This window comes from Scyliorhinus torazame, unplaced genomic scaffold, assembly GCF_047496885.1.
Source record: "Scyliorhinus torazame isolate Kashiwa2021f unplaced genomic scaffold, sScyTor2.1 scaffold_424, whole genome shotgun sequence".
Classification (NCBI taxonomy): Eukaryota; Metazoa; Chordata; class Chondrichthyes; order Carcharhiniformes; family Scyliorhinidae; genus Scyliorhinus; species Scyliorhinus torazame.
Genome location: NW_027308151.1, coordinates 13108 through 36934, shown reverse-complemented (window position 1 = coordinate 36934; position 23827 = coordinate 13108).

Below are 23827 nucleotides of genomic sequence, written 5' to 3'. Positions count from 1 at the left end.
GACAGTGTTGGCTCTGTGGGGGAGCACTGGCAGTGCTGGCTGTGTGGGGGAGCACTGACAGTGCTGGCTGTGTGGTGGGAGCACTGACAGTGCTGGCTGTGTGGTGGGAGCTCTGACAGTGCTGGCTCTGTGGTGAGAGCACTGACAGTGCTGGCTGTGTGTGGGAGGAGCACAGACAGTGCTGGCTCTTTGGGGAGCACGGACAGTGCTGGTTGTGTGGTGGGAGCACTGATAGTGCTGTCTGTGTGGGGGGAGCACTGACAGTTCTGACTGTGTGGTGAGAGCACTGACAGTGCTGGCTGTGTGGGGGAGCACTGACAGTGCTGGCTGTGTGGTGGGAGCACTGATAGTGCTGTCTGTGTGGGGGAGCACTGACAGTGCTGGCTGTGTGGTGGGAGCACTGATAGTGCTGGCTGTGTGGTGAGAGCACTGACAGTGCTGGCTGTGTGGGGGAGCACTGACAGTGCTGGCTGTGTGGGGGAGCACTGACACTGCTGGCTGTGTGGGGGGGGGGGAGCTCTGACAGTGCTGGCTGTGTGGGGGAGCGCTGACAGTGCTGGCTGCGTGGTGGGAGCACTGACAGTGCTGGCTGTGTTAGGGAGCACTGACAGTGCTGGCTCTGTGGGGGAGCACTGACAGTGCTGGCTGTGTGGTGAGAGCACTGACAGTGCTGGCTGTGTGGGGGGAGCACAGACAGTGCTGGCTGTGTGGGGGGAGCACTGACAGTGCTGGCTGAGTAGTGAGAGAACTGACAGTGCTGGCTGTGTGGTGGGAGCACTGACACTGCTGGCTGTGTGGGGGGGGGGAGCTCTGACAGTGCTGGCTGTGTGGGGGAGCACTGACAGTGCTGGCTGCGTGGTGGGAGCACTGACAGTGCTGGCTCTGTGGGGGAGCACTGACAGTGCTGGCTGTGTGGTGGGAGCACTGACAGTGCTGGCTGTGTGGTGGGAGCACTGACAGTGCTGGCTGTGTGGTGAGAGCACTGACAGTGCTGGCTGCGTGGGGGCAGCACAGAAAGTGCTGTCTGTGTGGGGGAGCACTGACAGTGCTGTCTGCGCGGGGGGAGCACTGACAGTGCTGGCTGTGTAGTGAGAGAACTGACAATGTTGGCTGTGTGGTGGGAGCACTGACAGTGCTGGCTGTGTGGTGGGAGCACTGACAGTGCTGGCTGTGTGGGGGAGCACTGGCAGTGCTGGCTTTGTGGCGGAGCACTGATCGTGCTGACTGTGTGGGGGAGCACTGACAGTGCTGGCTGTGTGGGGGGAGCACTGACAGTGCTGGCAGTGTGGGGGGAGCACTGACAGTGCTGGCTGTGTGGTTGGAGCACTGACAGTGCTGGATGTGTGTGGGGAGCTCTGACAGTGCTGGCTGTGTGGGGGAGCACTGACAGTGCTGGCTGTGTGGGGAGCACTGCCAGTGCTGGCTGTGTGGGGGAGCACTGCCAGTTCTGGCTGTGTGGGGGAGCACTGACAGTGCTGGCTGTGTGGTGGGAGCACTGACAGTGCTGGCTGTGTGGTGGGAGCACTGACAGTGCTGGCTGTGTGGTGGGAGCACTGACAGTGCTGGCTGCGTGGGCGGAGCACTGACAGTGCTGGCTGTGTGGGGGAGCACTGACAGTGCTGGCTGTGTGGTGGGAGCACTGACAGTGCTGGCTGTGTGGTGGGAGCACTGACAGTGCTGGCTGTGTGGTGGGAGCACTGACAGTGCTGGCTGTGTGGGGGAGCTCTGACAGTGCTGGCTGTGTGGGGGGAGCACTGACAGTGCTGGCTGTGTGGGGAACACTGACAGTGCTGGCTGTCTGGTGGGAGCACTGACAGTGCTGACTGTGTGGGGAGCAGTGACAGTGCTGGCTGTGTGGGGGAGCACTGACAGTGCTGGCTGTGTGGGGGGAGCACTGACAGTGCTGGCTGTGTGGTGGGAGCACTGACAGTGCTGGCTGTGTGGGGGAGCTCTGACAGTGCTGACTGTGTGGGGGAGCAGTGACAGTGCTGGCTGTGTGGGGGAGCACTGACAGTGCTGGCTGTGTCGGGGGAGCTCTGACAGTGCTGGCTGTGTGGTGGGAGCACTGACAGTGTTGGCTCTGTGGGGGAGCACTGGCAGTGCTGGCTGTGTGGGGAGCACTGACAGTGCTGGCTGTGTGGTGGGAGCACTGACAGTGCTGGCTGTGTGGTGGGAGCTCTGACATTGCTGGCTCTGTGGTGGGAGCACTGACAGTGCTGGCTGAGTGGTGGGAGCCCTGACAGTGCTGGCTGTGTGGGGGGAGCACAGACTGTGCTGGCTGTGTGGAGGGAGCACTGACAGTGCTGGCTGTGTGGTGGGAGCACTGACAGTGCTGGTTGTGTGGGGGAGCACTGGCAGTGCTGACTGTGTGGGGTGAGCACTGACAGTGCTGGCTGTGTGGGGAGCACTGACAGTGCTGGCTGTGTGGGGAACACTGACAGTGCTGGCTGTCTGGTGGGAGCACTGACAGTGCTGACTGTGTGGGGAGCAGTGACAGTGCTGGCTGTGTGGGGGAGCACTGACAGTGCTGGCTGTGTGGGGGGAGCACTGACAGTGCTGGCTGTGTGGTGGGAGCACTGACAGTGCTGGCTGTGTGGGGGAGCTCTGACAGTGCTGACTGTGTGGGGGAGCAGTGACAGTGCTGGCTGTGTGGGGGAGCACTGACAGTGCTGGCTGTGTGGTGGGAGCACTGACAGTGTTGGCTCTGTGGGGGAGCACTGGCAGTGCTGGCTGTGTGGGGGAGCACTGACAGTGCTGGCTGTGTGGTGGGAGCACTGACAGTGCTGGCTGTGTGGTGGGAGCTCTGACATTGCTGGCTCTGTGGTGGGAGCACTGACAGTGCTGGCTGAGTGGTGGGAGCCCTGACAGTGCTGGCTGTGTGGGGGGAGCACAGACTGTGCTGGCTGTGTGGAGGGAGCACTGACAGTGCTGGCTGTGTGGTGGGAGCACTGACAGTGCTGGTTGTGTGGGGGAGCACTGGCAGTGCTGGCTGTGTGGGGTGAGCACTGACAGTGCTGGCTGTGTGGGGAGCACTGACAGTGCTGGCTGTGTGGTGGGAGCACTGACAGTGCTGGCTGTGTGGGGGGAGCAGTGACCGTGCTGGCTGTGTGGTGGGAGCACTGACAGTGCTGGCTGTGTGGGGGGAGCAGTGACCGTGCTGGCTGTGTGGTGAGAGCACTGACAGTGCTGGCTGTGTGTGGGAGGAGCACAGACAGTGCTGGCTCTTTGGGGAGCACGGACAGTGCTGGTTGTGTGGTGGGAGCACTGATAGTGCTGGCTGTGTGGTGAGAGCACTGACAGTGCTGGCTGTGTGGGGGGAGCACTGACAGTTCTGACTGTGTGGTGAGAGCACTGACAGTGCTGGCTGTGTGGGGGAGCACTGACAGTGCTGGCTGTGTGGGGGAGCACTGACACTGCTGGCTGTGTGGGGGGGGAGCTCTGACAGTGCTGGCTGTGTGGGGGAGCGCTGACAGTGCTGGCTGCGTGGTGAGAGCACTGACAGTGCTGGCTGTGTGGGGGAGCACTGACAGTGCTGGCTGTGTGGGGGGAGCACAGACAGTGCTGGCTGTGTGGGGGGAGCACTGACAGTGCTGGCTGTGTAGTGAGAGAACTGACAGTGCTGGCTGTGTGGTGGGAGCACTGACACTGCTGGCTGTGTGTGGGGGGGGGGGGAACTCTGACAGTGCTGGCTGTGTGGGGGAGCACTGACAGTGCTGGCTGCGTGGTGGGAGCACTGACAGTGCTGGCTCTGTGGGGGAGCACTGACAGTGCTGGCTGTGTGGTGAGAGCACTGACAGTGCTGGCTGTGTGGGGGGAGCACAGACAGTGCTGGCTGTCTGGGGGCAGCACAGACAGTGCTGTCTGTGTGGGGGAGCACTGACAGTGCTGTCTGCGCGGGGGGAGCACTGACAGTGCTGGCTGTGTAGTGAGAGAACTGACAATGCTGGCTGTGTGGTGGGAGCACTGACAGTGCTGGCTGTGTGGTGGGAGCACTGACAGTGCTGGCTGTGTGGGGGAGCACTGGCAGTGCTGGCTTTGTGGCGGAGCACTGATCGTGCTGGCTGTGTGTGGGAGCACTGACAGTGCTGGCTGTGCGGGGGGAGCACTGACAGTGCTGGCTGTGTGGGGGAGCACTGACAGTGCTGGCTGTGTGGGGGGAGCACTGACAGTGCTGGCTGTGTGGTTGGAGCACTGACAGTGCTGGATGTGTGTGGGGAGCTCTGACAGTGCTGGCTGTGTGGGGGGAGCACTGACAGTGCTGGCTGTGTGGGGGAGCACTGACTGTGCTGGCTGTGTGGGGGAGCACAGCCAGTGCTGGCTGTGTGGGGGAGCACTGCCAGTTCTGGCTGTGTGGGGGAGCACTGACAGTGCTGGCTGTGCGGTGGGAGCACTGACAGTGATGGCTGTGTGTTGGGAGCACTGACAGTGCTGTCTGTGTGGGGGGAGGACACTGACAGTGCTGGCTGTGTGGTGGGAGCACTGACAGTGCTGGCTGCGTGGGCGGAGCACTGACAGTGCTGGCTGTGTGGGGGGAGCACTGTCAGTGCTGGCTGTGTGGTGGGAGCACTGACAGTGCTGGCTGTCTGGTGGGAGCACTGTCAGTGCTGGCTGTGTGGGGAGCACTGACAGTGCTGGCTGTGTGGTTGGAGCACTGACAGTGCTGGCTGTGTGGTGGGAGCACTGACAGTGCTGGCTGTGTGGGGGAGCTCTGACAGTGCTGGCTGTGTGGGGGGAGCACTGACAGTGCTGGCTGTGTGGGGAACACTGACAGTGCTGGCTGTCTGGTGGGAGCACTGACAGTGCTGACTGTGTGGGGGAGCAGTGACAGTGCTGGCTGTGTGGGGGAGCACTGACAGTGCTGGCTGTGTGGTGGGAGCACTGACAGTGCTGGCTGTGTGGGGGGAGCAGTGACCATGCTGGCTGTGTGGTGAGAGCACTGACAGTGCTGGCTGTGTGGGGGGAGCACTGACAGTGCTGGCTGTGTGGTTGGAGCACTGACAGTGCTGGATGTGTGTGGGGAGCTCTGACAGTGCTGGCTGTGTGGGGGGAGCACTGACAGTGCTGGCTGTGTGGGGGAGCACTGACTGTGCTGGCTGTGTGGGGGAGCACAGCCAGTGCTGGCTGTGTGGGGGAGCACTGCCAGTTCTGGCTGTGTGGGGGAGCACTGACAGTGCTGGCTGTGCGGTGGGAGCACTGACAGTGATGGCTGTGTGTTGGGAGCACTGACAGTGCTGTCTGTGTGGGGGGAGGACACTGACAGTGCTGGCTGTGTGGTGGGAGCACTGACAGTGCTGGCTGCGTGGGCGGAGCACTGACAGTGCTGGCTGTGTGGGGGGAGCACTGTCAGTGCTGGCTGTGTGGTGGGAGCACTGACAGTGCTGGCTGTCTGGTGGGAGCACTGTCAGTGCTGGCTGTGTGGGGAGCACTGACAGTGCTGGCTGTGTGGTTGGAGCACTGACAGTGCTGGCTGTGTGGTGGGAGCACTGACAGTGCTGGCTGTGTGGGGGAGCTCTGACAGTGCTGGCTGTGTGGGGGGAGCACTGACAGTGCTGGCTGTGTGGGGAACACTGACAGTGCTGGCTGTCTGGTGGGAGCACTGACAGTGCTGACTGTGTGGGGGAGCAGTGACAGTGCTGGCTGTGTGGGGGAGCACTGACAGTGCTGGCTGTGTGGTGGGAGCACTGACAGTGCTGGCTGTGTGGGGGGAGCAGTGACCATGCTGGCTGTGTGGTGAGAGCACTGACAGTGCTGGCTGTGTGTGGGAGGAGCACAGACAGTGCTGGCTCTTTGGGGAGCACGGACAGTGCTGGTTGTGTGGTGGGAGCACTGATAGTGCTGTCTGTGTGGGGGGAGCACTGACAGTTCTGACTGTGTGGTGAGAGCACTGACAGTGCTGGCTGTGTGGGGGGAGCACTGACAGTGCTGGCTGTGTGGGGGGGGGGGGAGCTCTGACAGTGCTGGCTGTGTGGGGGAGCACTGACAGTGCTGGCTGCGTGGTGGGAGCACTGACAGTGCTGTCTGTGTGGGGGGAGCACTGACAGTTCTGACTGTGTGGTGAGAGAACTGACAGTGCTGGCTGTGTGGGGGAGCACTGACAGTGCTGGCTGTGTGGGGGAGCACTGACACTGCTGGCTGTGTGGGGGGGGGGAGCTCTGACAGTGCTGGCTGTGTGGGGGAGCGCTGACAGTGCTGGCTGCGTGGTGGGAGCACTGACAGTGCTGGCTGTGTGGGGGAGCACTGACAGTGCTGGCTGTGTGGTGAGAGCACTGACAGTGCTGGCTGTGTGGGGGGAGCACAGACAGTGCTGGCTGTGTGGGGGGAGCACTGACAGTGCTGGCTGTGTAGTGAGAGAACTGACAGTGCTGGCTGTGTGGTGGGAGCACTGACACTGCTGGCTGTGTGTGGGGGGGGGTGGGAGCTCTGACAGTGCTGGCTGTGTGGGGGAGCACTGACAGTGCTGGCTGCGTGGTGGGAGCACTGACAGTGCTGGCTCTGTGGGGGAGCACTGACAGTGCTGGCTGTGTGTTGGGAGCACTGACAGTGCTGGCTGTGTGGGGGCAGCACAGACAGTGCTGTCTGTGTGGGGGAGCACTGACAGTGCTGTCTGCGCGGGGGGAGCACTGACAGTGCTGGCTGTGTAGTGAGAGAACTGACAATGCTGGCTGTGTGGTGGGAGCACTGACAGTGCTGGCTGTGTGGGGGAGCACTGGCAGTGCTGGCTTTGTGGCGGAGCACTGATCGTGCTGACTGTGTGGGGAAGCACTGACAGTGCTGGCTGTGTGGGGGAGCACTGACAGTGCTGGCTGTGTGGGGGGAGCACTGACAGTGCTGGCTGTGTGGTTGGAGCACTGACAGTGCTGGATGTGTGTGGGGAGCTCTGACAGTGCTGGCTGTGTGGGGGGAGCACTGACAGTGCTGGCTGTGTGGGGGAGCACTGACTGTGCTGGCTGTGTGGGGGAGCACTGCCAGTTCTGGCTGTGTGGGGGAGCACTGACAGTGCTGGCTGTGCGGTGGGAGCACTGACAGTGATGGCTGTGTGTTGGGAGTACTGACAGTGCTGTCTGTGTGGGGGGAGGACACTGACAGTGCTGGCTGTGTGGTGGGAGCACTGACAGTGCTGGCTGCGTGGGCGGAGCACTGACAGTGCTGGCTGTGTGGGGGAGCACTGACAGTGCTGGCTGTGTGGTGGGAGCACTGACAGTGCTGGCTGTGTGGTGGGAGCACTGACAGTGCTGGCTGTGTGGTGGGAGCACTGACAGTGCTGGCTGTGTGGGGGAGCTCTGACAGTGCTGGCTGTGTGGGGGGAGCACTGACAGTGCTGGCTGTGTGGGGAACACTGACAGTGCTGGCTGTCTGGTGGGAGAACTGACAGTGCTGACTGTGTGGGGGAGCAGTGACAGTGCTGGCTGTGTGGGGGAGCACTGACAGTGCTGGCTGTGTCGGGGGAGCTCTGACAGTGCTGGCTGTGTGGTGGGAGCACTGACAGTGCTGGCTGTGTGGGGGAGCACTGACAGTGCTGGCTGTGGGGTGGGAGCACTGACAGTGCTGGCTGTGTGGTGGGAGCACTGACAGTGCTGGCTGTGTGGTGGGAGCACTGACAGTGCTGGCTGGGTGGTGGGAGCACTGACAGTGCTGGCTGTGCGATGGGAGCACTGACAGTGCTGGCTGTGGGGGGGAGCACTGACAGTGCTGGCTGCGTGGGGGAGCACAGACGGTGCTGGCTGTGTGGGGGAGCACTGACAGTGCTGGCTGTGTGGTGGGAGCACTGACAGTGTTGGCTGTGTAGGGGAGCACTGACAGTGCTGGCTGTGTGGGGGAGCACTGACAGTGCTGGCTGTGTGGTGGGAGCACTGCCAGTGCTGGCTGTGTGGTGGGAGCACTGACAGTGCTGGCTGTGTGAGGGGAGCACTGATAGCGCTGGCTGTGTGCGGTAGCACTGACAGTGCTGGCTGTGTTGTGGGAGCACTGACAGTGCTGGCTGTGTGGTGGGAGCTCTGACAGTGCTGGCTGTGTGGGGGAGCGCTGACAGTGCTGGCTGCGTGGTGGGAGCACTGACAGTGCTGGCTGTGTGGGGGAGCACTGACAGTGCTGGCTGTGTGGTGAGAGCACTGACAGTGCTGGCTGTGTGGGGGGAGCACAGACAGTGCTGGCTGTGTAGGGGAGCACTGACAGTGCTGGCTGTGTGGGGGAGCACTGACAGTGCTGGCTGTGTGGTGGGAGCACTGCCAGTGCTGGCTGTGTGGTGGGAGCACTGACAGTGCTGGCTGTGTGAGGGGAGCACTGATAGCGCTGGCTGTGTGCGGTAGCACTGACAGTGCTGGCTGTGTTGTGGGAGCACTGACAGTGCTGGCTGTGTGGTGGGAGCACTGACAGTGCTGGCTGTGTGGGGGAGCACTGACAGTGCTGGCTGTGTGTGGGGAGCACTGACAGTGCTGGCTGTGTGGTGGGAGCACTGACAGTGCTGGCTGTGTGGGTGGAGCACTGGCAGTGCTGGCTGTGTGGGGGGAGCACTGACAGTGCTGGCTGTGTGGGGGAGCACTGACAGTGCTGGCTGTGTGGGGGAGCACTGGCAGTGCTGGCTGTGGGATGGCTGAAAATTGCCAGGAATGGTTGCCGTGTACTGACATAAATAGGCTGCCGTGAACTGACATAAAATGGCCACCGGGAACTGACATAAAATGGCCACCGTGAACTGACATATAATGGCCACCGTGAACTGACATAAAATGGCTGCTGTGAACTGACATAAAATGGCCCCTTCAACCGACGTAAAATGACCACCGTGAACTGACATAAAATGGCTGCCGTGAACTGACATAAAATGACCACCGTGAATGAACATAAAATGGCTGCCGTGAGCTAACATAAAATAGCCACCATGACCTTACATAAAATGGCCGCCGTGAACTGACATACAATGGCCACCGTGAACTGACATAAAATGGCCATTGCGAGCTGAAATAAAATGGCCACCTTCAAATGACATAAAATGACCACCGTGAACCGACATAAAATGGCCACCGTGTACTGACATTAAATGGCCCCTTTGACTGAATAAAATGGCCCCCGTGAACTGACATAAAATGGCCACCGTGAACTGAGATAAAATGGCCACCATGAACTGACATAAAATGGCCCCCGTGACTGACATAAAATGGCCACCGTGAACTGACTTAAAATGGCCCCCGTGAACCAACATGAACTGGCCACCGCAACTGAGATTAAATGGCCATTGCAAACTGACATAAAATGGCCATTGTGATCTGACATACAATGGCCACCGTGAACTGACATAAAATGGCCACCATCAACTGAGATAAAATGGCCATTGCAACCTGACGTAAAATGGCCATTGTGAACTGACATAAAATGGCCACCATGAACTGACATACAATGGCCACCATGAACTGACATAAAATGGCCATTGTGAACAGACATAAAATGGCCATTGTGAACAGACATAAAATTACTATTGTGAACTGACATACAATGGCCACCGTGAACTTACATAAAATGGCCATTGTGAACTGACACACAATGGACACCGTGAACTGACATAAAATGGACCCCGTGAACTGACATAAAATGGCCATTGTGAACTGACATACAATGGCCACCATGAACTGACATAAAATGGCCATTGTGAACTGACATACAATGGCCATTGTGAACTGACATACAATGGCCACCATGAACTGACATAAAATGGCCATTGTGAACTGATATACAATGGCTACCGTGAATTGACATAAAATGGCCACTGTGAACTGATATACAATGGCTACCGTGAATTGACATAAAATGGCCACTGTGAACTGACATACAATGGCCATTGTGAACTGACATACAATGGCCCCCGTGACCTGACATAAAATGGCCATTGCGACCTGACATAAAAGGGCCCCCATGAACTGACATAAACTGTCCATTGTGAACTGACATACAATGGACGCCATGAACTGACATACAATGGCCACCGTGAACTGACATAAAATGGCCATTGCGAGCTGACATAAAATGGCCCCCGTCAACCGACATAAAATGACCAACGTGAACTGACATAAAATGGCCACCATGTACTGACATAAAATGCCCCCCCCCCCATCGACTGAATAAAATGGCCCCCGTGAAGTGACATAAAATGGCCACTGTGAACTGAGATAAAATGACCACCGTGAACTGACATAAAATGACAATTGTGTACTGACATACAATAGCCACCATGAACTGACATAAAATGGCCCCCGTGAACGGACATAAAATGGCCACCGTGAACTTACATAACATGGCCCCCGTGAACCAACATGAACTGGCCACCGCAACTGAGATAAAATGGCCATTGCAAACTGACATAAACTGGCCATTGTGAACTGACATACAATGGCCACCGTGAACTGACACAAAATGGCCACCGTCAACTGAGAAAAAATGGCCATTACAAACTGACATAAAATGGCCATTGTGAACTGACATACAATGGCCACCGTGAACTGACACAAAATGGCCACCGTCAACTGAGAAAAAATGGCCATTCCAAACTGACATAAAATGGCCATTGTGAACTGACATACAATGGCCATTGTGAACTGACATAAAAAGGGCCCCCGTGAACTGACATAAACTGTCCATTGTGAACTGACATAAAATGGCCATTGTGAACGGACATAAAATGGCCATTGTGAACTGACATAAAATGGACCCCGTGAACTGACATAAAATGGCCACTGTGAACTGACATAACATGGCCCCCGTGAACCAAACATGAACTGGCCACCGCAACTGAGATAAAATGGCCATTGCAAACTGACATAAAATGGCCATTGTGAACTGACATACAATGGCTACCGTGAACTGACACAAAATGGCCACCGTCAACTGAGATAAAATGGCCATTGCAAACTGACATAAAATGGCCATTGTGAACTGACATACAATGGCCAATGTGAACTGACATACAATGGACCCCGTGAACTGACATAAAATGGCCATTGTGAACTGACATACAATGGGCCCCGTGAACTGACATAAAATGGCCAATGTGAACTGACATAAAATGGCCCCCGTGAACTGACATAAAATGGCCATTGCGACCTGACATAAAATGGCTACCGTGAACTGACATAAAATGGCCATTGCGACCTGACATAAAAAGGCCCCCGTGAACTGACATAAACTGTCCATTGTGAACTGACATACAATGGCCTTTGCGACCTGACATAAAAAGGCCCCCATGAACTGACATAAACTGTCCATTCTGAACTGACATACAATGGTTATTGCGACCTGACATAAAATGGCCCCCGTGAACTGACATAAACTGTCCATTGCGACCTGACATACAATGGCCATTGCGACCTGACATAAAATGGCCCCCGTGAACTGACATAAAATGGCCATTGTGAACTGACATAAAATGGCCACCGTGAACTGACATAAAATGGCCACCGTGAATTGAGATAAAATGGCCCCCGTGAACCGACATAAACTGTCCATTGCAAATTGACATAAAATGGCCATTGCAAATTGACATAAAATGGCCATTGCAAATTGACATAAAATGGCTATTGTGAACTGACATAAAATGGCCATTGTGAACTGACATAAAATGGCCATTGTGAACTGACATAAAATGGCCATTGTGAACTGACATAAAATGGCCATTGTGAACTGATATACAATGGCCACCGTGAACTGATATAAAATGGCCATTGCGACCTGACCTAAAAAGGCCCCCGTGAACTGACATGAACTGTCCATTGTTAACTGACATAAAATTGCTATTGTGAACTGACATAAAATGGCTCCCGTGAACCGACATAAAATGGCCACGGTGAACTGACATACAATGGCCATTGTGAACTGACATACTAATGGCTATCGTGAACTGATGTAAAATGGCCACCGTGAACTGACATAAAATGGCCACCGTGAACTGACATAAAATGGCCGACTGCTGATTGTGGATTTTGTTTTGACAGAGTCCCAGAGAGAGACGGAGAGACGCAGAGACCGAGAGAGATGGAGAGGGGATAGAACCCTCCCCCCCCCCACCGAGAGAGATGGAGAAGGGGAACCCCCCCACACCGAGAGAGATGGAGAAGGGGAACACCCCCCCACCGAGCGAGATGGAGAAGGGGCCCCCCCCCACAGAGAGAGATGGAGTGGGTGGAACCCCCCTCCCCCCACCGAGAGAGAGGGAGAAGGAGACCCCCCACAAAGCGTGATGGAGAAGGGGGAACCCCCCCCCCCCACCGAGAGAGAGATGGAGAGGGCGGAACTCCCCCTCCACCGAGAGAGATGGAGAGGGTGGACCCCCTCCCCCCCCCCAACGGGAGAGATGGAGAGGGGGGAACTCCCCCTCCACCGGGAGAGATGGAGAGGGTGGACCCCCTCCACCCCCCGCCGAGAGAGATGGAGAGGGGTGAACCCTGCCCCCACCGAGAGAGATGGAGAGGGGAGAACTCCCCCTCCACCGAGAGAGATGGAGAGGGTGGAACCCCCTCCCCGCCGAGAGAGATCGAGACGGGGTCCCCCCCACCGAGAGAGATGGAGAGAGATGACCCCCCACCGAGAGAGATGGAGAGGCGGGAACCCCCCACCCACCGAGAGAGATGGAGAGGGGGGACCCCCCACCGAGAGAGATGGAGAGGCGGGAACCCCCCACCCACCGAGAGAGATGGAGAGGGGGTCCCCCCTCCACCGAGAGAGATGGAGAGGGGTGAACCCTGCCCCCACCGAGAGAGATGGAGAGGGGGTCCCCCCTCCACCGAGAGAGATGGAGAGGGGTGAACCCTGCCCCCACCGAGAGAGATGGAGAGGGGAGAACTCCCCCTCCACCGAGAGAGATGGAGAGGGTGGACCCCCCCCCCCCCCGCCGAGAGAGATGGAGACGGGGTCCCCCCCCCGCCGAGAGAGATGGAGAGAGGGGACCCCCCACCGAGAGAGATGGAGAGGGGGGACTCCCCCAGCGAGAGAGATGGAGAGGGGGGACCCCCCCACCAAGAGAGATAGAGGCGGGAACCCCCCACCCACCGAGAGAGATGGAGAGGGAGGAACTCCCCCTCCACCGAGAGAGATGGAGAGGGTGGACCCCCCCCCCCTGCCGAGAGAGATGGAGGGGGGTCCCCCCCACCGAGAGAGATGGAGAGGGGGGAACCCTGACCCCACCGAGAGAGATGGAGAGGGTGGACCCCCCACCGAGAGAGATGGAGAGGGGGGACCCACCCCAACGAGAGAGATGTAGAGGGGGGACCCCCCCACCGAGAGAGATGGAGAGGGGGGACTCCCCCACCGAGAGAGATGGAGAGGGGGACCCCCCCCCCCACCGAGGGAGATGGAGAGGCGGGAACCCCCCACCCACCGAGAGAGATGGAGAGGGGGGACCCTTCCCCCCACCCCCACCGAGACGGAGAGGAAAACTGCAGGGGATGGGCACAATGGAAATGTGGAGCTTGTTCAAGGAACAGCTACTGCGTGTCCTTGATAAGAATGCACCTGTCAGGCAGGGAGGAAGTGGTCGAGCAAGGGAACCGTGGTTTACTAAGGCAGTTGAAACACTTGTCTAGAGGAAGAAGGAAGGAGGCGTATGTAAAGATGAGACATGAAGGTTCAGTAAGGGCGCACGAGAGTTACAAGTTAGCTAGGAAGGACCTAAAGAGAGAGCTAAGAAGAGCCAGGAGGGGACATGAGAAGTCTTTGGCAGGTAGGATCAAGGATAACCCTAAAGCTTTCTATAGATATGTCAGGAATAAACGAATGACTAGGGTAAGAGTAGGGCCAGTCAAGGACAGTAGTGGGAAGTTGTGCTTGGAGTCCGAGGAGATAGGCGAGGTACTATATGAATATTTTTCATCACTATTCACACAGCAAAAAGACAATGTTGACGAGGAGAATACTGAGATTCAGGCTACTATACTAAAAGGGCTTGAGGTTCATAAGGAGGAGGTGTTAACAATTCTGGAAAGGGTGAACATTGATAAGTCCCCTGGGCCGGATACGATTTATCCTAGGATTCTCTGGGAAGCTAGGGAGGAGATTACAGAGCCTTTGGCTTTGATCTTTAAGTCATCTTTGTCAACAGGAATAGTGCCAGAAGACTGGAGGATAGCAAATGTTGTCCCCTTGTTCAAGAAGGAGAGTAGAGACAACCCCGGTAAATATAGACCAGTGAGCCTTACTTCTGTTGTGGGCAAAATCTTGGAAAGGTTTATAAGAGATAGGGTATATAATCATCTGGAAAGGAATAATTTGATTAGACATAGTCAACACGGTTTCGTGAAGGGTCGGTTGTGCCTCACAAACCATATAGAGTTCTTTGAGAAGCTGAGAACCAGGTGGATGAGGGTAAAGCAGTTGATGTGGTGTATATTGATTTCAGTAAAGCGTTTGACAAGGTTCCCCACGGTAGGCTACTGCAGAAAATACGGAAGCATGGGATTCAGGGAGATTTAGCAGTTTGGATCAGAAATTGGCTAGCTGGAAGAAGACAAAGGGTGGTGGTTGATGGGAAGTGTTCAGACTGGAGTCCAGTTACTAGTGGTGTACCACAAGGATCTGTTTTGGGTCCACTGCTGTTTGTCATTTTTATAAATGACCTGGAGGAGGGCGTAGAAGGATGGGTGAGTAAATTTGCAGATGACACTAAAGTCGGTGGAGTTGTGGACAGTGCGGAAGGATGTTACAAGTTACAGAGGGACATAGATAAGCTGCAGCGCTGGGCTGAGAGGTGGCAAATGGAGTTTAATGCAGAAAAGTGTGAGGTGATTCATTTCGGAAGGAATAACAGGAAGACAGAGTACTGGGCTAATGGTAAGATTCTTGGCAGTGTGGATGAGCAGAGAGATCTCGGTGTCCATATACATCGATCCCTGAAAGTTGCCACTCAGGTTGAGAGGGTTGTTAAGAAGGCGTACGGTGTGTTAGCTTTTATTGGTAGAGTGTCTGAGTTTCGGAGCCATGAGGTCATGTTGCAGCTGTACAAAACTCTGGTGCGGCCGCATTTGGAGAATTGCGTACAGTTCTGGTCGCCGCATTATAGGAAGGATGTGGAAGCATTGGAAAGGGTGCAGAGGAGATTTACCAGAATGTTGCCTGGTATGGAGGGAAGATCTTATGAGGAAAGGCTGAGGGACTCGAGGCTGTTTTCAATAGAGAGAAGAAGGTTAAGAGGTGACTTAATTGAGGCATACAAGATGATCAGAGGATTGGATAGGGTGGACAGTGAGAGCCTTTTTCCTCGGATGGTGATGTCTAGCACGAGGGGACATAGCTTTAAATTGAGGGGAGATAGATATAAGACAGATGTCAGAGGTACGTTCTTTACTCAGAGAGTAGTAAGGGCGTGGAATGCCCTGCCTGCAATAGTAGTGGACTCGGCAACACTAAGGACATTCAAATGGTCATTGGATAGACATATGGGCGATAAGGGAATAGTGTAGATGGGCTTTAGAGTGGTTTCAAAGGTCGGCGCAACATCGAGGGCCGAAGGGCCTGTAATGCGCCGTAATGTTCTATGAGAGACATGGAGAGGGGGTAACACCCCCCCCCCCCACCGAGAGTGATGGAGAGGGGGGACCCCCCACCGAGAGAGACGGAGAGGGGGAACCCCCCCACCGAGAGGGATGGAGAGGGTGGAACCCCCACCCCACCGAGAGATATGGAGAGGGGGGACCCCTCCCCACCGAGAGAGATGGAGAGGGGGAATCCCCCCACACCGAGAGAGTTGGAGGGGGGAATCCTCCCCCCACCGAGAGTTATGGAGAGGGGGGACCCCCCCCCCACTGAGAGGGATTGAGAGGGGGGACCCCCCCTCCACCGAGAGAGATCAAGAGGGGGGACCCCCCCCCCTCCGAGAGGGATGGAGAGGGGGGAACCCCCCACCAGGAGGGATGGAGAGGGGGGAACCCCCACCCCCACCGAGAGAGATGGAGAGGGGGAGCCACCACCCCCACCGAGAGGGATGGAGAGGGGGGAACCCCCACCCCCACCGAGAGAGATGGAGAGGGGGAGCCACCACCCCCACCGAGAGGGATGGAGAGGGGGGAACCCCCACCCCCACCGAGAGAGATGGAGAGGGGGAGCCACCTCCCCACCGAGAGGGATGGAGAGGGGGGATCCCCCCTACCGAGAGGGATGGAGAGGGGGAAACCCCCCCCCACTGAGAGGGATGGAGAGGGGGGAATCCCCCCACCGAGAAAGATGGAGAGGGGGAACCACCTCCCACCGAGAGGGATGGAGAGGGGGTCCGCCCCCCCACCGAGAGAGATGGAGAGGGGGGAACCCCCCCCCACTGAGAGGGATGGAGAGGGGGGAACCCCCCCACCGAGAAAGATGGAGAGGGGGAACCACCTCCCACCGAGAGGGATGGAGAGGGTGAACACCCCCCCACCGAGAGAGATGGAGAGGGGGGAACCCCCACCCCACCGAGGAAGATGGAGAGGGGGGAACATCCCCCCCCCACCGAGAGAGATGGAGAGGGGGTAACCCCCCCCACCGAGAGGGATGGAGGGGGACCCCTTCCCCCACTGAGAGAGATGGGGAGGGGGAACCCCGCCCCCCCCAATCCACTGAAAGAACACGGCTGAATCCGATGGAGGGAGAAAAGAAGGGGGGGTAAGGGGGTAAACAAGGAGCAGGGGGTCACACACCAGGTCGGCCAGGAAGGGCATCACGGAGGGTCTGCGGGGGAGAGAGGGGAAGGGTTAGGGAAAGGGGGGTTGGGGGGGGGGGGGGGCAGACACGCCGAACTGAACGGCAACAGTTTGTAACGATAGAAACGTAAGAGAAAGCCTTTTCGCTCTCTGAGAAATGTAAACTAGCCGCAATGCACAGAATTGTGGAAATGGCAATAAAAAGATTTTTTCAATAAATCCAGAGCCCAGTTCAGTTTTTCCAATTCAGGGGCAATTTAGCACGGCCCATCCACCTGCCCTGCACATCTTTGGGTTGTGGGGGTGAGACTCAGGCTAACACGGGGAGAATGTGAAAACTCCACACGGACAGTGACCCAGAGCCGGGATCGAACAGTGGTTAGCACTGCTGCCTCACAGCTACAGGGCCCCAGGTTCGATTCCCGGCTTAGGTCACTGTCTGTGCGGAGTCTGGACGTCCTCCCCGTGTCTGCGTGGGTTTCCTCCGGGTGCTCCGGTTTCCTCCCACCGCCCAAAGACGTGCAGGTTAGGTGGGTTGGCCGTGATCAATCCAAATTGCCCACAGTATCTAAAGATGTTCAGGTTAGGTGGGGTGACAGCGACGGGGTAGGGGAGTGGGCCCAGGTATGGCGCTCTCTTCAGGGTTCACACTGCCTCTGTCATTATTGTTTACACCGACAATGCTGCCAAACTTTCTATCAAACTTTCTATCTCATTATCTTCAATCAGTACTAAACAAATTCAAACTGAGACACACAGACACACACACACACACACACACACAGGCACACACACACACACACACAGACACACACACACACACACACACAGGCACACACACACACAGACTGCAATGAAGTTACTGAGAAAAGTCCCTGGTCTCCAAACTCTGGCGCCTGTTCGGGTACACTGAGGGAGAATACATGATGTCCAATTCACCAAACAGCACGTCCTTCGGGACGTCAGGGGGGAAACCGGAGCACCCGGGAGAAACCCACGCGGACAAGGGGAGAACGTGCAGACTCCGCACAGACTGCGACCCAAGCCGGGATTCGAACCTGGGGCTCTGGAGCTGTGAGACCGCAGTGCTACCCACTGTGCTACCGTGTAACTTCCAGTGCCGCGTAAAGAATGCCACACATAAACGCCCCCCCCCCCCCAACACATACACACGTGTACAGAAACACAGATACTCAAACTCAGACAGACTGGGTCAATACATCTTTCAAATGGAGCGAGATCCATTCTCCACCTTTAACTTGGAGAGGTGTATCTGGCCTGTGTGTGACCCAAGACACACACTGACTCTGAACATCCTCACAGCAGCTTGGGGACAGACTTTTCTAAATCACTTTTCATAACCTTTGGGTATCACAAACTGTTTCACAGGCAATGGAGCCCTTTTGAAAGGTGGTAATTTAGGAAATGGACCAGCTAATTTCAGAGAGAGAGACACAGAAACAGGATGAGATTGTGCTGTACATGTTTCAGAGCTGTCACTGAGACACACACGAGATGTACAATATCAATTATTATTCTGAAGCATTTTGATTAAATCAGCCCTGAGACTGAATTCCAGTGTTTCAGAGTAGAGCTTCATCTACACTGCCCATCAAACACTCACAACACAAATACTGTCTGGGGTTAAATACAGAGTCAAAATCCCTCTGTCCTGTCGAAGGAATTTTTCATTGCAGATAGTTTTTTTTTTTTTTGGAAAAGCAGAACCTAAATTGCACCGAATCCCAGGGTGGACTCTTGTTTATTTCAGCCCTTCACATTCAAACGTGAAGTTTAAGCTCCGATTACAGGTGTCTGCTTGTCTCTGTCTGTGTATTCAATGTTCCTGTAGCTTATTCACTTGTCTGAAGTATTTGAATAATAGGCCTTGGTTAATCAATCCTTTCTCACAGCACATGGAAGTTGTGAATCTTCAAGGCTCTCAATCTAATGTAGTTAAAAAACAACTGCTTCCTTTGATCCTCAATCCATTTCCCAACCCGAAATAGATCTCACACCTTTCCATAATGCAGGAATATCTCCATCAAAACCTCTAATCAGTTCCCCATACACTTGTTAAACTTGCCTGTGTGAAGTAAATTCCACTGACAGATTCCGAAAGCTGCACAGAAAAATGACTGGTTATTTAAAACTTTGAAATGGAACTATTTTAACTTGTCCATCAATCCTATTAAACAGAAATGTTGTCCCTGTGGGCTGACAGTCTCTCAGCAAGATTGAAACATTGAGGGACCCCACGTCCTGCATTTGACAACATTTGTGGCACTTCCACAATCTACGATACATTGCTGTCTGTATTGTGTGAATCCAGCTGTGAAATATCTGTCCAGTTTAAACTTCCACTGTCTCCGCCTTCTCATCATTGATAAAGATCACTGTTTGATCACCCCTCTGCCTGAGGTGGGAGTGGGACCATCCAGGGTTGCAGGCCCGGCCTCCTGTCCTCCCACTCCTCTGTCTGAGGTGGGAGTGGGACCATCCAGGGCTGCAGGCCCGGCCTCCTGTCCTCCCACCCCTCTGCCTGAGGTGGGAGTGGGACCATCCAGGGCGGCAGGCCCGGCCTCCTGTCCCCCCCACCCCTCTGCCTGAGGTGGGACTGTGACCATCCAGGGCTGCAGGCCCGGCCTCCTGTCCTCCCACCCCTCTGCCTGAGGTGGGACTGGGAGCATCCAGGGCTACAGGCCCGGCCTCCTGTCCTCCCAACCCTCTGCCTGAGGTGGGACTGGGACCATCCAGGGCTGCAGGCCCGGCCTCCTGTCCTCCCACCCCTCTGCCTGAGGTGGGAGCGGGACCATCCAGGCTGCAGGCCCAGCCTCCTGTCCTCCCACCCCTCTGCCTGAGGTGGGAGCGGGACCATCCAGGGTTGCAGGCCCGGCCTCCTGTCCTCCCACCCCTCTGCCTGAGGTGGGACTGGGACCATCCAGAGCTGCAGGCCCAGCCTCCTGTCCTCCCACCCCTCTGCCTGAGGTGGGAGTGGGACCATCCAGGGCAGCAGGCCCAGCCTCCTGTCCTCCCACCCCTCTGCCTGACGTGGGACTGGGACCATCCAGGGCTGCAGACCCAGTCTCCTGTCCTCCCACCCCTCGGCCTGAGGTGGGAGTGTGACCATCCAGGGCTGCAGGCCCAGCATCCTGTCCTCCCACCCCTCTGCCTGAGGTGGGAGTGTGACCATCCAGGGCTACAGGCCCAGCCTCCTGTCCCCCCACCTCTCTGCCTGAGGTGGGACTGGGACCATCCAGGGCTGCAGGCCCGGCCTCCTGTCCTCCCACCCCTCTGCCTGAGGTGGGAGTGGGACCACCCAGGGCTGCAGGCCCAGCCTCCTGTCCCCCCACCCCTCTGCCTGAGGTGGGAGTGGGACCACCCAGGGCTGCAGGCCCAGCCTCCTGTCCCCCCATCCCTCTGCCTGAGGTGGGAGTGGGACCACCTGGGGCTGCAGGCCCGGCCTCCTGTCCTCCCACCCCTCTGCCTGAGGTGGGAGTGGGACCACCTGGGGCTGCAGCGAGAGACTTTGTTTTGGGCTCTGGCAGGGCTGAAGAGTGCCGTCCGCCCGCTTTGCCACCTGCGGGGGGTGTGGGGCAGCTTTGGACATTACTTTAGGCCCCTCCAGGGCTGAAGGACGCTGCCCCGCTCTGCTATTGCCCTGCGCCGCCTTCCCTTGTGGCCCCTGCATTTAGGCTCCACCTCCCCTGTCCTTTGCCTTTTTACACGGGCGGGTGGTACCAGGGGTGGGCATGGCCAGCACCTTGGGGGCATCCTCCACTCTGCCAATCACCAAACTAATCCCACTGCCCCACTCTCTCCCCATAGCCCTGTATCATTCCCAAACTAAGCCCACTGTCCCACTCTCTCCCCATAGCCCTGTATCAATCCCAAACTAATCCCACTGCCCCACTCACTCCCCATAGCCCTGTATCAATCCCCAAACTAATCCCACTGCCCCGCTCTCTCCCCATAGCCCTGTATCAATCCCAAACTAATCCCACTGCCCTACTCACTCCCCATAGCCCTGTATCAATCACCAAACTAATCCCACTGCCCCACTCTCTCCCCATAGCCCTGTATCATTCCCAAACTAATCCCACCGCCCCACTCTCTCCCCATAGCCCTGTATCAATGCCCAAACTAATCCCGCTGCCCCACTCTCTCCCCATAGCCCTGTATCAATCCCAAATTAATCCCACTGCCCCACTCTCTCCCCATAGCCCTGATTCAATCCCCAAACTAATCCCACTGCCCCACTCTCTCCCCATAGACCTGTATCAATCCCCAAACTAATCCCACTGCCCCACTCTCTCCCCATAGCCCTGTATCAATCCCAAACTAATCCCACTGCCCCACTCTCTCCCCATAGCCCTGATTCAATCCCAAACTAATCCCACTGCCCCACTCTCTCCCCATAGACCTGTATCAATCCCCAAACTAATCCCACTGCCCCACTCTCTCCCCATAGCCCTGATTCAATCCCCAAACTAATCCCACTGCCCCACTCTCTCCCCATAGACCTGTATCAATCCCCAAACTAATCCCACTGCCCCACTCTCTCCCCATAGCCCTGTATCAATCCCAAACTAATCCCACTGCCCCACTCTCTCCCCATAGCCCTGATTCAATCCCAAACTAATCCCACTGACCCGCTCTCTCCCCATAGCCCTGTATCCGTCCTCAAACTAATCCCACTGCCCCACTCTCTCCCCATAGACCTGTATCAATCCCAAACTAATCCCACTGCCCCACTCTCTCCCCATAGCCCTGTATCAATCCCCACACTAATCACACTGTCCCACTCTCTCCCCATAGCCCTGTATCAATCCCCAAACTAATCCCACTGCCCCACTCTCTCCCCATAGCCCTGTATCAATCCCCACACTAATCACACTGTCCCACTCTCTCCCCATAGCCCTGTATCAATCCCCACACTAATCACACTGTCCCACTCTCTCCCCATAGACCTGTATCAATCCCAAACTAATCCCACTGCCCCACTCTCTCCCCATAGCCCTGTATCAATCCCCACACTAATCACACTGTCCCACTCTCTCCCCATAGCCCTGTATCAATCCCCAAACTAATCCCACTGCCCCACTCTCTCCCCATAGCCCTGTATCAATCCCAAACTAATCCCACTGCCCCACTCTCTGCCCATAGCCCTGTATCAATCCCAAACTAATCCCACTGCCCCGCTCTCTCCCCACAGCCCTGTATCAAACCCAAACTAATCCCACTGCCCCACTCTCTCCCCATAGCCCTGTAACAACCCCAAACTAATCCCACTGCCCCGCTCTCTCCTCATAGCCCTGTATCAATCCCCAAACTAATCCCACTGCCCCACTCTCTCCCCATAGCCCTGTATCAATCCCCAAACTAATCCCACTGCCCCACTCTCTCCCCATAGCCCTGTATCAATCCCCAAACTAATCCTACTGCCCCACTCTCTCCCCATAGCCCTGTATCAATCCCCAAACTAATCCCACTGCCCCACTCTCTCCCCATAGCCCTGTATCAATCCCAAACTAATCCCAGTGCCCCGCTCTCTCCACATAGCCCTGTATCAATCCCCAAACTAATCCCACTACCCCACTCTCTCCCCATAGCCCTGTATCAATCACCAAACTAATCCCACTGCCCCACTCTCCCCCTAGCCCTGTATCAATCCCAAACTAATCCCACTGCCGCACTGCCTCCCCATAGCCCTGTATCAATCCCCAAACTAATCCCACAGCCCCACTGTCTCCCCATAGCCCTGTATCAATCCCCAAACTAATCTCACTGCCCCACTCTCTCCCCATAGCCCCGTATCAATCCCAAACTAATCCCACCACCCCACTCTCTCCCCATAGACCTGTATCATTCCCAAAGTAATCCCACTGCCCCACTCTCTCCCCATAGCCCTGTATGAATCCCCAAACTAATCCCACTGCCCCACTCTCTCCCCATAGCCCTGTATCAATCCCCACACTAATCCCACAGCCCCACTCTCTCCCCATAGCCCTGTATCAATCCCCAAACTAATCCCAATGCCCCACTCTCTCCCCATAGCCCTGTATCAATCCCCACACTAATCCCACAGCCCCACTCTCTCCCCATAGCCCTGTATCAATCCCCAAACTAATCCCACTGCCCCACTCTCTCCCCATAGCCCTGTATCAATCCCCAAACTAATCCCACCACCCCACTCTCACCCTATAGCCCTGTATCAATCCCAAACTAATCCCACTGCCCCACTCTCTCCCCATAGCCCTGTATCAATATCCACACTAATCCCACAGCCCCACTCTCTCCCCATAGCCCTGTATCAATCATCAAACTAATCCCACTGCCCCACTCGCTCCCCAAAGCCCTGTATCAATCCCCAAACTAATCCCACTGCCCCACTCTCTCCCCATAGTCCTGTATCAACCCCAAACTAATCCCACTGCCCCACTCTCTCCCCATAGCCCTGTATCATTCCCAAAGTAATCCCACTGCCCCACCCTCTCCCCATAGCCCTGTATGAATCCCCAAACTAATCCCACTGCCCCACTCTCTCCCCATAGCCCTGTATCAATATCCACACTAATCCCACAGCCCCACTCTCTCCCCATAGCCCTGTATCAATCATCAAACTAATCCCACTGCCCCACTCGCTCCCCATAGCCCTGTATCAATCCCCACACTAATCCCACAGCCCCACTCTCTCCCCATAGCCCTGTATCAATCCCCAAACTAATCCCACTGCCCCACTCTCCCCCTAGCCCTGTATCAATCCCAAACTAATCCCACTGCCGCACTGCCTCCCCATAGCCCTGTATCAATCCCCAAACTAATCCCACAGCCCCACTGTCTCCCCATAGCCCTGTATCAATCCCCAAACTAATCTCACTGCCCCACTCTCTCCCCATAGCCCTGTATCAATCCCAAACTAATCCCACCACCCCACTCTCTCCCCATAGCCCTGTATCATTCCCAAAGTAATCCCACTGCCCCACTCTCTCCCCATAGCCCTGTATGAATCCCCAAACTAATCCCACTGCCCCACTCTCTCCCCATAGCCCTGTATCAATCCCCACACCAATCCCACAGCCCCACTCTCTCCCCTTAGCACTGTATCAATCCCCAAACTAATCCCAATGCCCCACTCTCTCCCCATAGCACTGTATCAATCCCCACACTAATCCCAC